Here is a 21,332-nt window from a genome sequence, read left to right as displayed (position 1 = left end):
GAGGGGGACGGTGCAGATGTAAATGGGGCTCTGGAGCGGAATAAGTTTCTATTACGCAACCTTTTGGAGGAGAGGGCACAGGAGGTATTGACCCGTGCAAAATTTTTATCAGCTAATAGCATGGACGCTCCTACCTCCTTTTTCTTCAAACTTGAAAAGAAAACTGTGGACAAGAGAATTCTGGGCTGTCTAAAACTTCCTGAGGGGGGGAGAACTACTGATAGTCATCGGATACTTTCGTATGCACGGTCTTTTTATGAGGAGCTCTACACTGCTGACCACTGTGAAGAAGAGATGGTTAATTTACTCCTCCAGGATCTACCTCAGCTTTCTAAGAGAGATCAGTCCTTGCTTGACATGCCACTTACTTTGGGGGAGATATCTTCAGCGGTACAGGAATTGTCACCCGGTAAAGCTCCTGGCCTTGATGGATTAAATGCGGATTTCTACAAGCGTTTTTGGACTATCATTGGGAATGACTTACTACTCGTTTTTAAGGAGAGTATTGAGAATGGTCTTTTACCAGTAAGTTTTAGAAGGGCGGTAATCACCTTACTTCCAAAAAAAGGGGATCTAGAGGACATCAAGTGCTGGAGACCGGTTTCGTTACTTGGAACGGATTACAAAATTTTTTCAAAGACCTTAACGAACAGGATTAAACTTTGCATCTCCTCTGTGATCCATGCAGATCAGTCTTATTGTATTCCCAGTCGTACAATTTTTGATAATCTGTTTCTAGCCCGAGACTTGATTTCATACGCCAAAATGCACACCTTGGACGTCGGCCTTGTTTCCTTAGATCAGGAGAAGGCTTTTGACCGTGTGGACCATGGTTTTCTTCTAAAAAGTCTTAAAGCTTTTGGTTTTGGTACTTCTTTCATTAACTATGTTAAGCTGCTGTATACAGACATTTTTAGTATGCTCAAAATCAATGGTTCCCTTACTAAACCCTTTAAAGTGGGTAGGGGTATAAGGCAAGGGTGTGGTCTCTCCGGCATTTTGTATGCTATCACCATTGAACCATTTTTGGTCCGTCTGAGGAACAATCTGAGTGGCCTATCTATAGTATGTCCTCGCAGTGCAGAATCTGTGTCTGTCAAGCTTACTGCTTATGCGGATGACGTTACGGTTCTTATAAGGTCTTCAAAAGATGTGAAAGAACTGGAAAATTCACTTGAGATCTTTCAGAAAGCTTCTTCCTCCCGCATTAATTGGGAGAAGAGTGCAGCCCTCTCACTGGGAGTTTGGGAAGATGGAGGGCCCCCGGCTCTCCCCCAACGCTGTGTATGGAGTCAGGAGGGCCTTAAGATTCTAGGCGTCTTTCTAGGAACAGAGAGGTACATGGGGAAAAATTGGGACGGCGTTTTTGAAAAAGTGACTGGACGCTTACGCAAATGGGAGTGGATTCTACCCAAACTTTCCTTCAGAGGAAGGGTTTTGGTGGTCAATAATCTGGCAGCTTCAATGATGTGGCACAGAGTGAATGTACTTGACCCACCTAAGGATCTGCTTGTTCGTTTACAGAAGGTGTTTGTTAATTTTTTTTGGGATGGGTTTCATTGGGTCCCTCCGGCGACTCTTTATTTGCCAGTGAATGAGGGCGGTCAAGGGTTGATTAATTTGGTTGCTAAAGTTGAAGCCCTGAGACTAAAGGCTGTTCAGAAGCTACTGTACTCACCAGGGTTTACCCCGTGGGTGTCTCTGGGTCTTGCCCTTCTCAGATCTTTTGGTGGGTTGGGGCTGGACAAGCAATTATTTTTAATGTCTGAGTATGGTAAGGTTTTTCCCTTCAATATTAATTTTTATGGCTCAATTTTGGCTTCTTGGTCAGTGTTTAATATCCACAGACGTGACGATTTGCACTTTGGTGTTAATGAACCTCTGTTTTTTAACCCTCTTTTAAGTGGTTTCACATGCAAGTCTAAAACTGTTGTCAGCATCTTTTTGGAAAAAGGGGTATCTACCATAGCTGATCTAATCTGCCTTCCTTCCAAGTCATGGAGGACAGCTGAGTCTATCTGTAGCCAAACAGGCTTTAAATCTGTAAGGATGGTGGAACAGATCCTGGGTGAGCTGAAAACTGCTTTCCCAGCAACCCTTCTCTCTTTTTTAGAGAGTGTATTGTTTAAAGGCTCATATGATAGTTGTTTCCCAATACTGACTGTGTCTCCAAATGTTTCTCTGGATGGTGAGCGGGATACGAAACTGCTCACTTTTAAGTACTTGGAAGGATTTGCCTTTAATGAGGCTGGGAAGGATATACTCTATCAGACTTGTGTCAAAGTCAGGTTTTCCCAAGGAATCATGAACAGAGAGGACTCCAAATGGAGGGCCTATTTGCAGGCTCCCTCTAATTTTTTGCCTTCTTGGAGACTTTTTTATAAAGGCCCTCTGCCTAAGCGTTCTGGGGACTTACAGTGGAGGATTTTACATTGTATCTTACCTACTAACACTCATGTCTCGAAATTTAATTCAAATGTTTTGCCTAAATGCTTGTTTTGTGGTTTTCCTGAAACTGTTTTTCATGTCTTCTCTGAATGCACCAGATTGCTACCACTGTTTTCTGTTCTGGGAAAAATTCTTAATGAGTTGGGTTTTGTTTTTGACATGATGCACTTCATTTTCGGTTGTAAATACTCAAGGGCGCTTATGAAGCAATGTACTGTGGCAAACTTTTTAACGGGTCAAGGGAAGTTAGCAATTTGGAAGTCTCGTAAGCTAGCAAATGATGGAACAAATGTGAACCTTCTTCAGCTGTTTATGGCTTTGGTGGAGTCCAGGGTTGTTGTGGAGCACAAGTTTTTTCAGTTGACAAAAAATCTTCCAGAATTTGAGTTTAAATGGTGTGTAAATGGGGCTTTAACATCCCTTGGTGAGGATGGAACACTAATTTTTAACTGGTAGACTTTGATTGGGTCAATCAATGTGTCATGTACATTTTATTTGTTTTCCAGCTGTGATTTAGTGTGAATGGATATGTTTTTTCTAATGATTAAATAAAGGGAGTTAAAAGTCAAAGTCTCTCTCTCTCTCTCTCATCTGAGAATGCCCTTCATGCAAATGACTTCTGATTTGTTAGACATGGTTAATTTTAACTCAGCATGACTTTTGTTAATCAACTGGCAAGTGGCCACTGTGCTCCTTTGGATGCATGTTGAATCATTTTAAAAATTAGACTGCTTTTTTAGTGACAAAAGAGAACAAGAGTAAAAATATGTTTTACTTCATTAACTACCTGTATATTTATTCTTATATGTCTTCCCTCAGATTTTAAAGGGGACATATCATGGAAATCTGACTTTTTCTCACAATTAAGTTCTATAATTGTGTCCCCAGTGCTTCTATAAACTTAGATAATGTGAAAAAGATCAACCCAGTGACTTAGGTTTGGTAAACCATTCTTTGCAATCATGTGGAAAAAAAGGTCATTGAAATGTGGCTCCCCTTGTGATGTCAGAAGGGGATAATACTGCCCCTTAATCTGCACTATTCAACCACGACACTTAGTGCAGAGATCAGCTCATTTGCATTTAAGAGGACACACCCAAAAACGGCACATTTTTGCTCACACCTGTGAGTGGCAATTTTAACATGTAATGATAAATTATTTATATGATATTTTTAGCTAAAACTTAACATATGTACTCTGGAGACACCAAATATTTATTTGACATATCTTGTGAAATGTCCCATAGATTAAGTAGGTTTTTGTGTGATGCTGTTATTTTCATATTTTTATCATCAAAACAAACATTACCATATGTAGAAACATTATGCAATAAGAAATAATTACGTTTTCCCATTACCGTAATGAATGTGATTTTTTTAAAATTACAATAATGAGAGCAGGGTGACACTTAAATTTTGCAAAATTACTGTCAAACAATTAGAATCCTAAAATAGACTTTTTTTAAAGGTGTAAATTACTACACAGAATTGTTTTTGACAGGTGTCACGAGGTTCACCCTGATATCACTCTGGTTTCTATTTGCATAAATGGCTGAAAAATATGTTCACAGATGTCACTTGCTTTGATGTTTTGTTTCTAACACATTGAAATTCACACATTTTTAGGTGTGACGTGGTTATCAAAATAGTTTTGGGGCAACTGCAGGCTGTGATGCCTTACATCAACATGCATGCATTTGCCAGACTGTATGACTTAGAGTGCATATATACATTTTTGCAGTATGGAAATCGAACACACAACCTTTTGTGCTACTAACGCAGTGCTCTACCAACTGAGCAACATGAACATTTTATGTAATATAAATACGGTCCTTGAAATCCTTGAAAGTTTGTGAATCTGGGGGAAAAATTCAAGGCCCTGGGAAGTTTTGGAAAATATACATACATAGATACAGGTCATTGAAAGTGCTTGAATCTATTTAATGCAATAAATCCATATTATTCCCTGTGTAGTGTAGGAAAATATAATAAAAATTCTAGACTTTTTAAGTGCTAAACTGTTCGCTTTAAATGCTTATATCTTCTGTATGCGAATGTTGATTCATACCAAAATGCTTTTTTGCAAAGTTGTGTTTGACACCTGAAAACGTCTCGGGTTACGTATGTAACTGTTGTTCCCTGAGAAGGGAACGAGACGCTGCGTCTCCCTTGCCATAATTCCTGCGTCCCTGTAATGCCGACTTTGGCAATATTTCAGATAGCGATATACTTCCTGGCTCTCGCGTCACCCTGTCTTTGTCGTTAAGCCTCACCATTGGTTAAATTTGATATACACATTCAGATGCACTTACCCCTGGAGGCGTCCCCAAAGTGTCACCACAGTGACGCAGCGCGAGTTCCCTCGAAAGGGAACTGTAACAATGTATCTTAAAGATAACACAATGTAACCCTGCTCTCACTTGAAATGTGTCCCCACATTCAGTCCTTGAATTTGAGGGTATTGGACCTGGAAAGTCCTTGAAAGGTCTGAATTTGAAGTTAAGGTGTGGGAACCCTGAATATAGATATAATGTAGTTATGATGTAATAAATGTAATTTTTTCTTACTAGTCTGTGTATTAAATATCTAACTTAAAAAATATATCATGAAGTATAGTTTCTGGTAAAAGAGTTTACAGACTGGTTTCTCTGGCTGGAGGGTAAAATTGAACTTGTCTTTTGATGGCAGAGCAGCTTATTCAGCTGTCGTCCGCACAATAGACATAGACAGAACTGCCCAGCGTGAATCCAATTTTATTACCAAATATGTCAACATTGACTGTGCTTTGCAACCCTGACCTCTCCTATTGCCCTGCTCACAGCGCTGGAGCCGTATTTCTGGTCCTTTTAGACATTTCATATTTTATTTAAGAGAACAGTTCACCCAAACAAATTTAGTTTAAAACATGTATGATTTTCATTCTTGCAACACATAGTATTATAAAGTAAAACCTTCATAATTACATTAGTCTAGATAGCTTGGATGCTATATTCTCAAGCCTGTACTGTATTTCACAAAAATGACATTTTCGAAGAACATAGTCATACGGTTCCGAAATGTCACAAGGGTGATTAAATAATGATCAGGATGTTTGGGTGAACCACACAGATCCGTCAAGGCTTCGTTAAATGACTTTGCTGTGCGCCTCTAAAGGGAGAGATTCAGAGGATGGTTTGTTTACCGACCATCATATTCTCCCTCCCACATGCGGCGAATGCTCCAAATTGCGGGGGTGCCAGATCCCAAAGCTCCATACCCTGGATAGAGGGCATTGAGCAGCAGCCTGTCTAGAGCACAGGAGGGGTTGTGGGCTATCGATCCAATAAAGAACTGGCAGGCAGCTCATAAGTGAACTCAGGCCCCCATGACATCGCATTAAAGTTGGCGTTTTATGGGAACAGCATCCCACAGGTAAACCGGCGTGGAGGTTTTATTATTGTAATTACCCGTGGCAGGTTGCTCGCTAAGACAAAAACAATGTTGGCTTAGCTGAAAAATACCACAGAGCTATTTTAGTTCAGGGCTGTGGAAGGCCCATAAATGAAGGAGAAATCAACATGAGGGTTAGCCTGTTCATATTTGTAGTAGTGGAGTCTTAAAAATAAAATGCTGCATGATGCCATAGAAGAATTCGCCCTGTTTTTGGTTGTGTGGTTACATGAAGAACCTTTAACATCATTTCTTTTTTTCCAATATGTTCTTTATAGTGGAGAAAGGTTATCTTTAGATTATTAAAATGTATGAAAGAAATGATCGTACTTTTCGGACTATAAACCGCACCGGAGTTTAATCCGCATCATTCAAAAATGCGTCATTAAGACAAAATAACATATGTAAGTCACAGTAGACTTTATGTCGCGTTTATTTAGAAAATTATTTCACAAAATCCAAGCCGAAGAAGAGACATTTAGGGCTCTATTTTAACGATCTGAAACGCAAGTGCGAAGCGCAAAGCGCAAGTGACTTTGTGGGTGGATCTTGGGCGCTGTTGCTATTTTCCTGGCGGGAGAAATAACTCTTGCGCCAGGCGCAAATCAATAAGGGGTTGGTCTGAAGTAGGTTCATTATTCATAGGTGTGGTTTGGGCGTAATGTCAAATAAACCAATCAGAACGCTATCCAACATTCCCTTTAAATGCAAGGGCGCAAGTTCCATGGCGGGTTGCTATTATTATGACGGATTTACCAGGCGGACACCAGGAGCGGTTCACAGCCGAGGAGACCGACGTTCTTGTAAGAGCAGTCAAACACAGAGAAGTTGTTTTGTATGGGGATAGGAGAAACCCGCCCACATCAGCGTAGGTTAAACAGACGTGAGAGGAAATAGCCACAATTGTCTCATCAGCTGGCATCCCCATCGTTGCGCCAATCGCTACAATGATGTCAGGAGATGGGGGAATCCCAAGCTTACCAGCATAAATCAGGCACGCCGTGTAACGGGAGGTGGATCTGCCTCAGGACCTGACGCCAGCAGAGGACATCGCTGCGTTCACCCTCACCGCTGAAAGGGTTTGGGGGCTTTGAAATCGGACCCAAGAAACGCAAGCAAGGTCCAACCCCAAAGAACACTTACAAATCAAGTTCATATACATTAAGGTTTCTTATGAAAACATTTTTATTATTATTTACATCAAATAAACGTAATACAGCCACACAACAAACTTATGAAAATATTTTAATCGTTATTTGCATGAGAATTTTTTAACGCAGCCACACAATAAATAAAAGCTATCACCACAATGCTCACCACTATGATTCCCCTTATCTCATATGTTAATATTTTTTATTGTAACAATTTATGATTTGCAAAAATAACTGTTGCATCTGTGATTAGATAAGCAAAGTGTGTGCGCGTTGTGGACGGTATACATTATGGTCAAGCATGCGCCCTTAAAATAGCATAATGAGCAACGCGCCACTGACTTTAGACTAGTTTTTTTGGTCAGTGGCGCAATTGTTTTTTGAAACTGCAAAATAGCATCAGGTATGGTTTGCGCCTGAACACGCCTCCTTTTTTGCGCAGAACCGCACAGGGAGCGCAAGTTCATTCCCTAGTTTGCCGACGTGCGTCTGTGGAGGGAAAAACCCGCTGTGCGCCGGTGCAAAATACGAATGATACATGCGTCACTGACAAAGTCAATTGCGCTGGGTGCAAGATAGGGCCCTTAATCTGGAAAGCCAAGTTATTCAGTTAAACAATAGGGGACAGAACAGCAGGCTGAATAGATGTCTGTACGTTAAAAGTAATATTTTCAGTTATTTAAACGATAAACCATAGCATACAGAACTTACCTGGAAGGTTGAGTAGGCTAAATTAACTGAACAAGCCAACTAGCATGAAGTTCGCATACTCGTCATTCACATTACAGAATCCATTATAATTACAGAAGCAGCATATGGCGGACTCGCGGGTGTAGATGGTAATGTTGTCTCTTGCCTCATAAATGTCAAAATTAATTCAAACTGACTTACAAGGCATACCTGATTGTAAGACGCAGCACCAGTCAAGATATGAAAAAAACCTGCGTCTTATAGACCGAAAAATACGGTATTATTTTTGGAACCAAAATTATTGTTTCCGTCTTTCTACGTAAATTTTGTGCATGTAAAAGACAGCTGGAAAACAGGCCAATCTCAACATAACACCAACTGACGTTAGAGTTGTGATGTACGTCCCACCATTAAGTTACACATAATTTTTTTTTTCCGTCATTCGCATCTCCCACGCGAGGATGCGTCTGAACGCGTCTTTGGATTTCCGCATAAGGGGCCGATCACACCAAACGCGTTAATGGCAGTTGTAGCCAGGCGACTTTTTTATGATTTTCTATGGGCAGTTAGCGTTATACGTTTATGCTGTTTTATTTTGAAGTCATGTCACACTTCACTATTCACTTCCGGTCTGTTGTGTATGAAGCCTGTTCAGTCACCTTATCTCATTGCAAAGTTTTGTTGTTGTTTCCGCTGCAATCCTGAACGTTCTTTTTCATGGTTTTGTATTCTTGTTCTTGTTCATGTTCTTGATATGACCCTTGCCTGCCTTTGGTTTTATGTATTTGGATTACCCTGTTTTGGATTTGTTTGCCTGCCCTTTTGGGAATACTTTTAATAAACCTCCAGCATTTGGATTCTACTCGCTCTCTCTTGCTTTGTGAAAGCAGCCTGGTCACAATGACCTGTGGTGTGTTCACGGCATTTTGAAAAGTTCAGAAAAAACGTGTGCACGAGCGTGTGGCATCGTGTGCGTGTCGCTTCCATAATGAGCATGTGCGCCTACATTTGAAATAAGGAACTTGAGCGCGCAAAAGATGCAATATATGAACGGCGCCTAAAGTGACCAAAAAAAGGCAGTGTGGCGCGCCTTGCTTTTCCAAACATCTAAAACGCGGTTGGTGTGGTTAGCCCCTCAAAGGCCGGGTTGTTTTCAACCCAGCGTTGGGTCAAAAAGGACGTGCCCAGACCTTGTAAATTACCCTTTGCTGTGTTGTTTCAACCCAAAATGCTGGGTTGTTTTAACCCATTGTAGGGGCAAATATAAAGATTGTCTGGATTAATTTAACCCAACAGCTAGGCTTGTCCCTTTTTGACCCAATGCTGGGTTGAAAAAACCCACCATTATTTAGAGTGTACTCGGCTCATGCATTACAGTGACTTTACCTCAGGTAAACAATCAATGAATTCTACAAATGTAATATTTCACAAAGGATTCTTAAATATTTACGTCTCTAGAGTTCTTCGTACGTAAAATAATTTTATTTATATGCTGCTTTCCCCAGTGCGCATTGTTTTAAAACAGCAAACAAAAAATGTGTGGGTGCTTGAGTTGCACTTTAGGTACGAATAACCATGAATACCAATGAGATCAAGTTGAGTAGTTCAGTGAATAACACTGTGGACTTATTAAGTCCATATGCACAGGATCTTTACTAAATACAGTCATTTTTTTGTGATAATATCATGCATAATTCAGGGGCGAAAATCTCATCTAAATGTTGGGGGGGACAATAAACATAAAATTTTTCAAGAACAATTTTTGAAGGGGACACCAATAATACAGGCAAAATTGTACTTGCAAGGAAATGGGTACAGATAGAAAACGTTTCTCTTTCTCTATGAACGGACGCAAATTTAATTTTAATACATATGAATGCAGAGGTGAAAAGAGTAATACAATTTTCTACTTAAGTAATAGTAAAGTTACTTTAATAATATGTTACTTAAGTAAAAGTAAAGTTACTTTAATAATATTTTACTTAAGTAAAAGTAAAGTTACTGGTCTAAAAATCTACTCAAGTAAAAAGTCATTTTAATTTTAAGAGTTACTTTTTTACAGCGGGGAGAGGTTTCTAGTATAGTTCACAAAGGAAGGATATATACATCTCAAACTATGTTTTTAATTGTAAACATCTCTACAATTAAAGTGCAATAACAAATGTTAATAAAATAAAAAGCTTTTTATAACTAAGAAACATTTATGGAATTATTTAATGATTTTTACAGGTGAGTTATGCACTTTTGAAGCAAAAATAATATGAGGTCAGCAGCTAGTAAATACAATCATTATATGAAGGTTGTAATTGATGTATTGCTGGTAACATACATTGTTATTAAACTATATACATAAATGAACATATAATGAGATGAGTGCCATGGCTATACACTATACATCCTTTACACGTTTATTAGCTCCCAGACCTGTGTACCTGATGTCTTTCAATCTATCTCTCTCGCGCTCTCTCTCTCTCTGCAATGTCTAATGATCTGCGCATTCTCGAGGACGTTCTCAAGTTGTTTGACTTGACGCGAAGCTGCTAGACCTCGGAAGATAATGCGCATGTATTAAAAATGCATCGTGCAAATTAGCTGTTAAACACGGTCGGCAATTCTCAAACTCCGTACTCAAGAGCATGAACCCTACCTGAATGAAACAATCGCTTTGCGTCAATGGCCAGGGGTTTCTTTCGTAAGAATTGAATTGAGGGTCTGCATTAGCCTGCGCCTGTCTCGTCCCTCTCCATGGTTCTTTTTGCGCGTTCCCCCGCCCATCAATCAATCATCCGACCGTGGCGCGTCTTTATCACCTTACTTTTTTATTTATTTTTACTCAGTAACGGATATGATTTAACATGTAGCGAAGTAACCAACAATACTTTAAACATACTTAAGTAAAAGTAAAGTACAGATTTTAAAAACTACTCAAAGTAAAAGTACACAAAAAACTCAGTTACAGCAAGGTGAGTAAATGTAATTTGTTACTTTCAGCTCTGCCTCACCTCTGCATGAATGCATAAAAATGTTTTCTTGATCGTTTATCTGCTTCTGTTCTCAGAAAACGAAATATGTTCATGTTTATATGTCAAAATAGTCCAGTTTTAAAACATATGAGGATAAACTGATAAGTGATGGGAAACGTTGTATTGTATATAGCTTATTAACGCGTCGGCTCCGTACACTTCTCTACCACCGGAATGTGTGGTGGTGAGGTAAAAGGGGCGTGGGCAGTGGACCAAACCACTGTGAGGCAAGGGAGGGGGAATCCAAATATTTAAAACGTTTTTTTGTTGTTGCTCCGTTTGCATTTGTATTGTTTCACTTCTTACACAACTAGTTTAAGTATTATAAATCATTAAATTATTTTCAATACACATATTCTAATGATAATTTAGGGGGGACAACCCTCAGATAGGGGGGGTCCTGTCCCCCCCGACCCCCCCGGGATTTCCGCCCATAATTGAAACTTGCATAGACAAAGTCCAAATAATTTCGTCATCATGTCACCCCGATGTCAACTCATGGCTGACCATATGGAACATACAGCTGTTGTGACCCTCGTATAACATTTTATCCAAATACCAAGAGTCTGTCAGTCTTAGGTCCAAAAACAACATCGTAGTTTTGAAGTGATTAAATTATATAAGCGGGAGTCTTCCAGAACCCAAATTGTTATAACACGGCATGAAATTTGAATGATCCAACTTAGAGGGAGGTTAAAGCTTGTTTTCTGCTTGACTCTGATACGCTTGAAACATTTTCTTTATCATCTGCAGCCAATATATTTTTCCTACTCAATTTTCGCCCAAGTGTGCCACTTCCTGTTATATAAGAGCCAGCGGCTAGCATCAGGGACAACGCTTACGCACAGACAAACAGCTTGCTTATTTATAGCAAAAATAAATAAATCTTGTGTAACTGCGTAATAGAAAGAACACTTTCAAAATAATGTAATCTTCCTGTAGGACACACCAGCTTCTGGGTAGTGTAGGGTTTAAATATGGTCTTGGATATATGTACGTAGAGACAAAAACATATTTACCCCCCCCCCCCCAAAAAAAAAAAAAAAAAACTAAACGAAAATATTAAATGGGAATGTTCCTCTCCCAATACAGTATATTGCATGCACTTGATTAGCTTTAAGAACTAACTTAACCTACTTTCTTAAAAAAAAACAGAGCGAAAAAGTGCTGTTTAACTTCCGAAACGAAGCAGCGATAAACACAAAAATTACAAACGTGGAGTTTTGCATAATGATTGCGGTACTCCTGCCAAAAACACTTGAAGTCAAATTGATGTTGGTAATGAAAATCCTTGTCATCATCCATTTCCACACCGTTACTGCCGGAGCGTTAAGATTTAATCTTAAACTTGTATTGGAACGGCAAAACAGCATCAACAACACTCACGAAGTGCATGCAATTACTTAACACCTGCTTGAATGACTCACAGTACAGAGACCCCAGGAGTGTCATAAATAAAACTCTGCAACATCGGTTGACAGATCCAAATGATATCAGATATAAATGATGCTTTCTGCTCTTGCTATGCTTTTTTTTACCACGTTGGTGGAGGTAATCCAGTCTTAATGCTGTAAGCTTCACACCTGTGGTGGACAGCTTTGGTCACCTGAGTACGTCTTGCTCTGATTTTAAAGATCTAACATGTAATCCTCTCAAATGATTATTCTTAAGGTAATCGCGCCAGACAGGACACTGCAGTCACCATGTGGCTAATCAGTCTGGGTTAGGCTGTATGTCCAAGTCAAATGGGTAACCTATCTAGACAGACATATATGCACTGGGTCAGTACCCTTTCAAAAAGTACAGGTATGCACCTAAAGATTTCATATTAGTACATCAGAGCCAATACCAATTGTATAAATATTTGTACCTAATGGTACATATTAGGACCTTTTTACTGCCCTAGTGAGATCTAGGGTACATATGAAAAGTTTGGTTCCAAAACGCAATAAATCCATTTTGACTAATTTGGGTAAAAATGTGTTTTCTATACCAAGAAAGTGACAAGATGAAAACCACTATTTTCTGTTACAAACTTTCACATAAATTCTTTAGGTTATAATAACATTAAATTCAATCCATAATTTGACTTTCAAATATTTATTATAAAACTGATAATTTTTTCCCTTCAAAATGCTATAAATCTATTGAATCAATATATAAATGTGCATTCATTTTTGATATGTTATATTCATTTAGTTGACTAGTGATATACACTGAAAAAACATTTATGGCATTAATCAAAGCATTTTATTTGTCATATTAATAACACTGTCATTGCTGCTGTCGTCGCTGAACTTTTTTGACAGCAATCAGCTGTAAAATATTTTGGTCCTGCTCGATTTGAGTTGACTTTGCATAAAATAATGAAAAGTTTTTCATAAGATCCCCTGGGGTCAGTGTGTTAGCATGACAGAAGCTTGATGCTGTCGTGTGACAACAAGCAACAGCTAGCATTACTCCTTCGCCCGAGTGACACTCGTGTAAATTATTTGATTTTGATGGCTTATGTTTAGAAAACAACCACAGTTTTATCAATTCCATCAAAAGTATTATTTTTAGGGATGCACCGAATATTCGGCCACCGAAAATTTTCGGCCGAAAATAGCCCAAAAGAGCATTTTCGGCTTTCGGCCGAAAGACTTTTATCACCGAAACAATACGGCCGAAATGTTGTGATGACGCAAACAGAAACCGCGACCTGCACGTGATTGTCTGAAGCAACATGTATGCGGCGTGGATGTATTTAACCGCAAAAAGGCGCTAAAGTACACACAGAGGCACATGCGGTTGTGTCCGGTCCAGACGTGATCATCACAGTGAGTACTCTCTTCAAAGATCATAACTCTTGATGTGTAAACTTTAGAGAGAGTCGCGCAAATGTGTCTCATACTGTATAGTCCATTAACATACATGTGCCGAATAAAGCAATGAAAAACAACATAACGTTTTTATGCTGCGCTGTTTGGGATTCGCCTTCGTTCTCTGTGTGCGCGCGCGTTCTCTCAATAGTGCACACACGAGTAAGACGCAAACAAGCGAACGTAAAATCTTTCTGTTATTGACAGGGCACATATAAACAAAATTATCTCCAAAGTATTCTTTTTCTAATAAAAACATTCGTTTATGTCTTAAGTGTATGTATAGATTACAGTCATAAACCAGTCTCTGCTTACAGTAACCTCAAATAACCTACTGAAGTCTAACAAAGAGACAAATAGCTCTAAAAATAATAATATATTTAATTTATACAATAAAGACAGTGTTATGACTCATTTAATTTGATTTCTGTACCAAATGCTAATGTTAGCCCTTATTAATGTGCAGCTTTGTTCTTTTTTATAAATGTTTGTAATTTCTTTATTTGTTATTAGATTTTCCCCACCCCCTTTTTGCTGATCTGAAAAATAATCCGATCCATGCCTCAAAAACTGTAATGTGATCTGAACCGTGAGTTTTGTGATCTGTAACAAACCCCTAGTAAAGTTAGTACACAGTGATAGCCATAAATGCATTTGTACTAATAATTGGCATAATAATTTATTTCGGTGTTTCGGTTTTTCGGCCTTGATTTCCTCATTTTCGGTTTTCGGTTTCGGACAAGAATTTTCATTTCGGTGCATCCCTAATTATTTTGTTTTTGTTTGTTTGTTGATCACAAAGTACAAAGTAGATGAGGAAAACTAGGATTCTGCGTGTATTCAACGTGATGCCATTATTGTTTACAATGCGTGGAATGGTGTGCTGTGATTTGTTGAGCGGATTTATTACATTCTGCAGAGAAGGAGGAGTGGCGTTTAGCGCATTTTGGGAAAAAATGGAGAAAAAAGATGACAGAATAACTCGGCAGATATTGGATTTTGCGTAAAATGAAGAATTTACTTTTTAATACTGACCAGATACAATACTGATTTTTTTCCACAAATTTTGATTAAAAAATGGCGTTTATCGTGTTTTGGAACCAAATACTTCATAATTGTATTTATATTTTTCCGTAAAAAAAATGATTATGTGCCTTAGCAGATTTAACGTAATAAAATAACTAAAATGTATTAAAAAAAATTATTATTGTTATTGAGTTTAAAGTAATATAAAAAATTTAATTTGAATAATTCTAAATGAACACATTATTTATCATGTATAATCCACTTAAATTTCGAAGAAACTCAATAATTTTGTGTTAAAACTACATGGATGATTTTGGTAGACATAACTAACCAGGCAGTGGACTAGTTCCCAGCATTTGCATGGACTGCATTTGGAGAGTAAAATTTGAAATTAATGTTATTTTATACAACATTTTTAACAGAAATTGTAACAATATTATACATAATATTTTTAAGAAAATATCACATATTTTTTACAGTGTATTTTTACCTAGCTTAGTTAAGTTAATCTACTTAAAGTAGATTTACTTAATTTCTATTTAAAATTTACTTGAAAAATATTGGTGCAATTCCTTGCAAAAATTAAAATGAATGAATTCAACTTTTTACATTTTTTTTGTAATTCCCAAAAATGTTGTGTACCTTATAGTTACAAACTTGTATATCTTTCTTTCTGCTGAAAGGACAATATTTTGAGCAATGTTTGTAACCAAGTGGTTTTGAGCACTATTGACTTCCAGTATTTTCTATTCCTACTATGGAAGTCAGTGGTGCTCCTGCACTGTAAAAAAACTTTGCTGTCTGTTTTTTTGTGTTAAATCAACTCAGATTTACAAGTCATGTCAACAGAGATGAGTTGTCACAACTTATAAAATATAGTTGAGAAAAGTCAACTTAATTTTATAAGTTATAACAATTCACCTGTAGTTATAACAACTCATCTCTAGTCAAGATAAATAATAGTAAGTTGAAATGACTTGTAAATTCGAGTTGATTCAACAAAACATTTTAAGGCAGTAAAGTATTTTTTACAGTGTGCTTCCTGCTTGATTACAAATTTGTGTTTAGCAGAACAAAGAAATCTATACCTGTTTGTTACAGCTTGAGGGCAAATGATAAAATTTTTGGGTAAACTATACTTTAAAATGCATTTTGGACACTTCTTGGGAACTGAACCCATATCTTTAGTGCTGCTATCGCCATGTGTTACCAGTTGATTACTCAATCTAAGTTAGTATATTGGATATAAAAACATGGTCTTAAAATATGTGTTTTCTATGAAATTATACCATATCTGTATATGCCTAAATTTTAGGTGTGGGGTTTGTTTGGTCATCAAAAACTGTCATATAAATTCCAGCATTTAGTCATCCTGTCAAAACGTGTTATGCATTTAATCTTGCTTTAGCATGGCCTTCCCACTAATCATTTTTATTTATTTTCCTGGATAACCATTAAAGCTCTTGCAGTAAAGATTATATATATTTCTAGATCTGTCCGCTTTGGAATGATGGAGTATCTGTGCACTTTTTCAGCTAAAGCTTTAATAAAATGAGCTTCAGTTTTGAAAGTGGCATTAATTCACGCTCTAAAAGAGCTGGAGTTACTCACAGACCTATTTTGGAGTCGTTCACAATAAACCGCAGCCTGCATCTGAAAGCTATATTGATTTAGCACCACAAAAGGATGCCACGGCGAAATTTTACCAATGCTCATTAAAATTCATAGTCTCATTTTGTTTATTGCTCAATTTTTATCCTGAAGGCTTGCTTTTTCTCTTTGGGCCGATTTGTTTAAACCCCATCAGTTGCGTTCTAGCAGAATTTTCCATCTCTGCGGTCGGCCGATTGAAAAATGAAACATTTACCGAAAGAAACGTGGTGTGATAATGAGGAGATGCTGAATGGTGCCTGCTGGGATTCTCTCCTGAACTCTCGCCCAGAATCCTCACACCCCCTAAGGGCTTTGTCCTAGAAATTCCTCTCCAGTCGCTAGTGATTTCTCTGTTGCAGATTATGAGTTTTAATCAGAATCCTTCTTAGAAGTGGCACCAAAGCTCCTCTATATCCTGTTGGTTCTCAAACCCGATAATTACTCTGACAGCTGTGGAGCCAAATGTGCGAAAAGATGTCCGATGTTTGTGCCAGGCGCTTTGAATCTTTTGGAGTCGTGGACGCTCTTAAGACTCTGTTGGACGCAAACTTTTTGAGGACAACCTGATCGATCTAATAGCTTTAACACCTGGCTGCGACTGCGGGTTGTGCTTAGAGCGTTGGCAGGTTGACATGGACCTAAATTAGTCCAGAGGGGCTCAGAGCTGTCAGGTTGAGTTTTAAACAGGGGATTTAATCAAAGATTTGGGTTTTACGCGGGGATTTGTCAATAAAGGCATATTAATTAATGCTGTGCGCAGCTTCTAATCTTTAGCTTCTGTTAAGACTGTAGGTCAATGACTCAAACATGCGGTCTGTAAGGTACCAAAGCCCAGACAGCAACATGTAGAGTCTTGCTTTACTTGCGACCTCGTGGCCCTTGTGTCAATTTGAGATCAGTTTAATGCTGTTGTAAGCATAATCTGGGATTTCCGGCTCTCTAAAAATAAACTCCTTTGAAAATTAGAAGTTATTCTTTAATTAAGCAGGGTTTTTCTTGTCCATACTTAACAAATTGTATCTATTCAATGGTGAAGTCTGTCGTTTATGCACCACGTCTAATAGACCCCTTCAAGGTTTGTAAACATTGAATGACTATCGGGTGCGCGCGCAGCATGGGGTCAAACTGTTCATACCATCCAGGCTTTATAATTTAATCTAACAGGGCTGAAAAATGATGACTTACCTCAAATGAAGTGAGCACTACAAACACAAGCCTCTTTGATATTTGCATTGTCCGAGTCTGCACGTTAATTGCTTGCAGCCGCAGATGTTGTATTTTTTTGTTTTTGAGATTCTGCATGAATCGCGAAAACTTAACGGAAGACCTGGTGCGATTTTCAAAGCCCACGACGTAAGTAGGCATTTTTGACGATACCGAATAATACGCAACTCAATCTGCTGTAATGACTTTTCTGAGCCCGACATGCGCAGTGGGAACCGCCTGTGACGTGAAACGTGAAGGGGTCTATATGGACACACTGTATTTGTCCACGTATAATATTCTGTGGTCTATTAAGTGTTTTCTAAACTGTCCCGTGTGTGACCTCTCTGTCTCTCTGTCCGTCCTTTTATATCCTATTCGTCCATTAAATTATCTATTTATCCGTTTGTACATCCCTTTTATCTACGTCTGTCTGTCTGTCCCTTTTATGTGTCTATCTGTACCTTTTATCTATCTATCCGTCTATTTGTTAATCTATTCATTTAATCTATTCACCTGTCTGTCCCTTTTATCTATCTGTCTGTATATCCCTACCTTTTATCTATTCATCTGTCTGTCTGTCCCTTTTATCTATCCATCTAGCTCATTTATCTATCTCATTTATTTATCCATCCGTCCATTCCATTTATCTATTTATTTGTTTATAACTTTAATATATCTATTAATTTGTCTGTTCTGTCTGTCTGTCGGGATGGAAAGATAGACAGATAAAAGGGACGGATGGATAAATGTTAAAAAAAGACGGACTGATAGGGATATAAAGGATTGATGATAAACAAAAGGATCAAATGAATAGATAGATAGATAGATAGATAGATAGATAGATAGATAGATAGATAGATAGATAGATAGATAGATAGATTAAATTGATGGGCAGATAGATAAAAGAATAGATAAAAAAGGACGGATAGATAGACAGATAGATAAAAGGGATGGATAGATAGATAAAAGGGATGGACGGACAGATAAAAGGGATGGACGGACAGATAAAAGGGGTGGACGGACAGATAAAAGGGATGGACAGGAGGGGTGGACGGACAGATAAAAAGGGCAGAGAAATAGATAAAAGTAACGATGGATAGATTGATATGAGGGACCGTCCATCCATTTTTTTTATCTATCTTTCCATTCGTCTGTTCTGCCTTTCTGTCGGGACAGATAGATAGATGAAAGGGACGAATGGATATATAGCTATCCATTTATCTATCACTTTTATCTATCCATCCATCCATTTCATTTATCTATCTATTCATTTGTCTGTTCCGTCTGTCTGTCGGGATGGATAGATAGTTAGATAAAAGGGACATACGGATAAATGATAAAAGGGACGGACCGATGGATATAAAGGATTGATGACAATAAAAGGATCAGACGAACAGATAGATAGATGGACGGATAGATAGATGGGATGGACGGACAGATAAAAGGGGTGGATGGACAGATAAAAAGGGCAGAGAAATAGATAAAAGGGACAGACAGATAGATAGATATGAGGGGGACCATCCATCCGTTTTTATCTATCCGTTCGTCTGTTCCTTCTGTCTGTCGGGATGGATAGATATATGAAAGGGACAGATGGATAGATAGATAAAAGGGACAGATGGATAGAGAGATAAAAGAGAAAGACAGACAGATAGATAAAAGAGATGGCTGCATACATAAAATGGACAGACGGATCTATCTATCTATCTGTCTGTTGATCTGTCTGTCTATCTGTCCTTTTGTTTGTCTATCTGTCCTTCTGTTTGTCGATCTGTCCTTTTGTCCTTGGATCTGTTCTTCCTTCTGTCCGTCCTTCTGTCCGTCTATCTGTACTTCTGTCCATCGATTTGTCCTTCTGCCATCGATCTGTCCTTCTGTCAATCAATCTGTCCGTCTATCTGTCCTTTTGTCCATTTATCTGTCCTTCCTTCCGTTCGTGCTTCTGTCCATCAATCTGTACCTTTGTCCCTCTATCTGTACTTCTGTCCGTCTAACTGATGGATAGAGAGATAAAAGAGAAAGACAGACAGATAGATAAAAGAGATGGCTGCATAGAAAAAATGGACAGACGGATCTATCTATCTGTCTGTCTGTCTGTTGATCTGTCTGTCTATCTGTCCTTTTGTTTGTCTATCTGTCCTTCTGTTTTTCGATCTGTCCTTTTGTCCGTGGATCTGTTCTTCCTTCTGTCCGTCCTTCTGTCCGTCTATCTGTACTTCTGTCCATCGATTTGTCCTTCTGCCATCGATCTGTCCTTCTGTCAATCAATTTGTCCGTCTATCTGTCCTTTTGTCCATTTATCTGTCCTTCCCTCCGTTCGTGCTTCTGTCCATCAATCTGTACTTTTGTCCCTCTATCTGTACTTCTGTCCGTCTATCTGTACTTTTGTCCCTCTATCTGTGCTTCTGTCTGTCTATATGTACTTTTGTCCATCTATCTGTACTTTTGTCCTTCCTTCTGTCCGTCTATCTGTACTTTTGTCCTTCTTTCTGTCCGTCTATCTGTACATTTGTCCTTCCTTCTGTCCGTCTATCTGTACTTTTGTCTCTCTATCTGTACTTCTGTCTGTCTAACTGTCCTTTTGTCCATTGATCTGTTCTGTCTGTCTATCTGTACTTTTGTCCGTCTGTACTTTTGTCTGTCTATCTGTCCTTCTGCCGTCGATCTGTCCTTCTGTCCGTCGATTAGTCCTTTTGTCCATTGATCTGTTCTTCCTTCTGTCCATCTATCTGTACTTTTGTCCGTCTGTACTTTTGTCGGTCTATCTGTACTTCTTTCCGTCCTTCTGTCCGTCGATCTGTCCTTCTGTCCGTCTATCTGTCCTTCTGTCTGTCTATCTGTCCGTCTATCTGTCCTTCTGTTCTGTCGATCAGTCCTTTTGTCCGTTGATTTTTCCTTCCTTCTGTTCGTCCTTCTGTCTGTCTTTCTGTACGTTTGTCCTTCTCTTCCGTCTATCTGTCCTTTTGTCCGTTGATCTTTCCTTCCTTCTGTTCGTCCTTCTGTCTATCTATCTGTACTTTTGTCCGTCTGTACTTTTGTCGGTCTATCTGTACTTCTTTCCGTCCTTCTGTCCGTCGATCTGTCCTTCTGTCCGTCTATCTGTCCTTCTGTCTGTCTATCTGTCCGTCTATCTGTCCTTCTGTTCTGTCGATCAGTCCTTTTGTCCGTTGATTTTTCCTTCCTTCTGTTCGTCCTTCTGTCTGTCTTTCTGTACGTTTGTCCTTCTCTTCCGTCTATCTGTCCTTTTGTCCGTTGATCTTTCCTTCCTTCTGTTCGTCCTTCTGTCTATCTATCTGTACTTTTGTCCGTCTGTACTTTTGTCCGCCCTTCTGTCTGTCTATCTGTTCTTCTGTCCGTCCTTCTGTCCGTCGATTTGTCCTTCTGCCGTCGATCTGTCCTTCTGTCCATTGATTTGTCCTTCTGCCGTCGATCTGTCCTTCTGTCTGTCTATCTGACTTTTGTCCCTCTATCTGTACTTCTGTCCATCTATCTTTACTTTTGTCCCTCTATCTGTACTTCTGTTCGTTTATTTGTACTTTTGTCCGTCTATCTGTACTTTTGTCTGTCCTTCTGTCCGTCTATCTGTACTTCTGTCTGTTAATTTGTCCATCTGTCTGTCTATCTGTCCTTCTGTCCATCGATTAGTCCTTTTGTCCATTGATCTGTTCTTCCTTCTGTCCGTCTATCTGTACTTTTGTCCGTCTATCTGTACTTTTGTCCGTCTATCTGTACTTCTGTCCGTCCTTCTGTCAGTCGATTTGTCCTTCTGCTGTCGATCTGTCCTTCTGCCGTCGATCTGTCCTTCTGTCCGTCTATTTGACTTTGTTCCCTCTATCTGTACTTAT

Source organism: Paramisgurnus dabryanus, chromosome 11, assembly GCF_030506205.2.
Source record: "Paramisgurnus dabryanus chromosome 11, PD_genome_1.1, whole genome shotgun sequence".
In the NCBI taxonomy this organism is placed as follows: Eukaryota; Metazoa; Chordata; class Actinopteri; order Cypriniformes; family Cobitidae; genus Paramisgurnus; species Paramisgurnus dabryanus.
The sequence above is the reverse complement of the archived record's forward strand: the minus strand, read 5'-3'. Positions refer to the sequence as shown.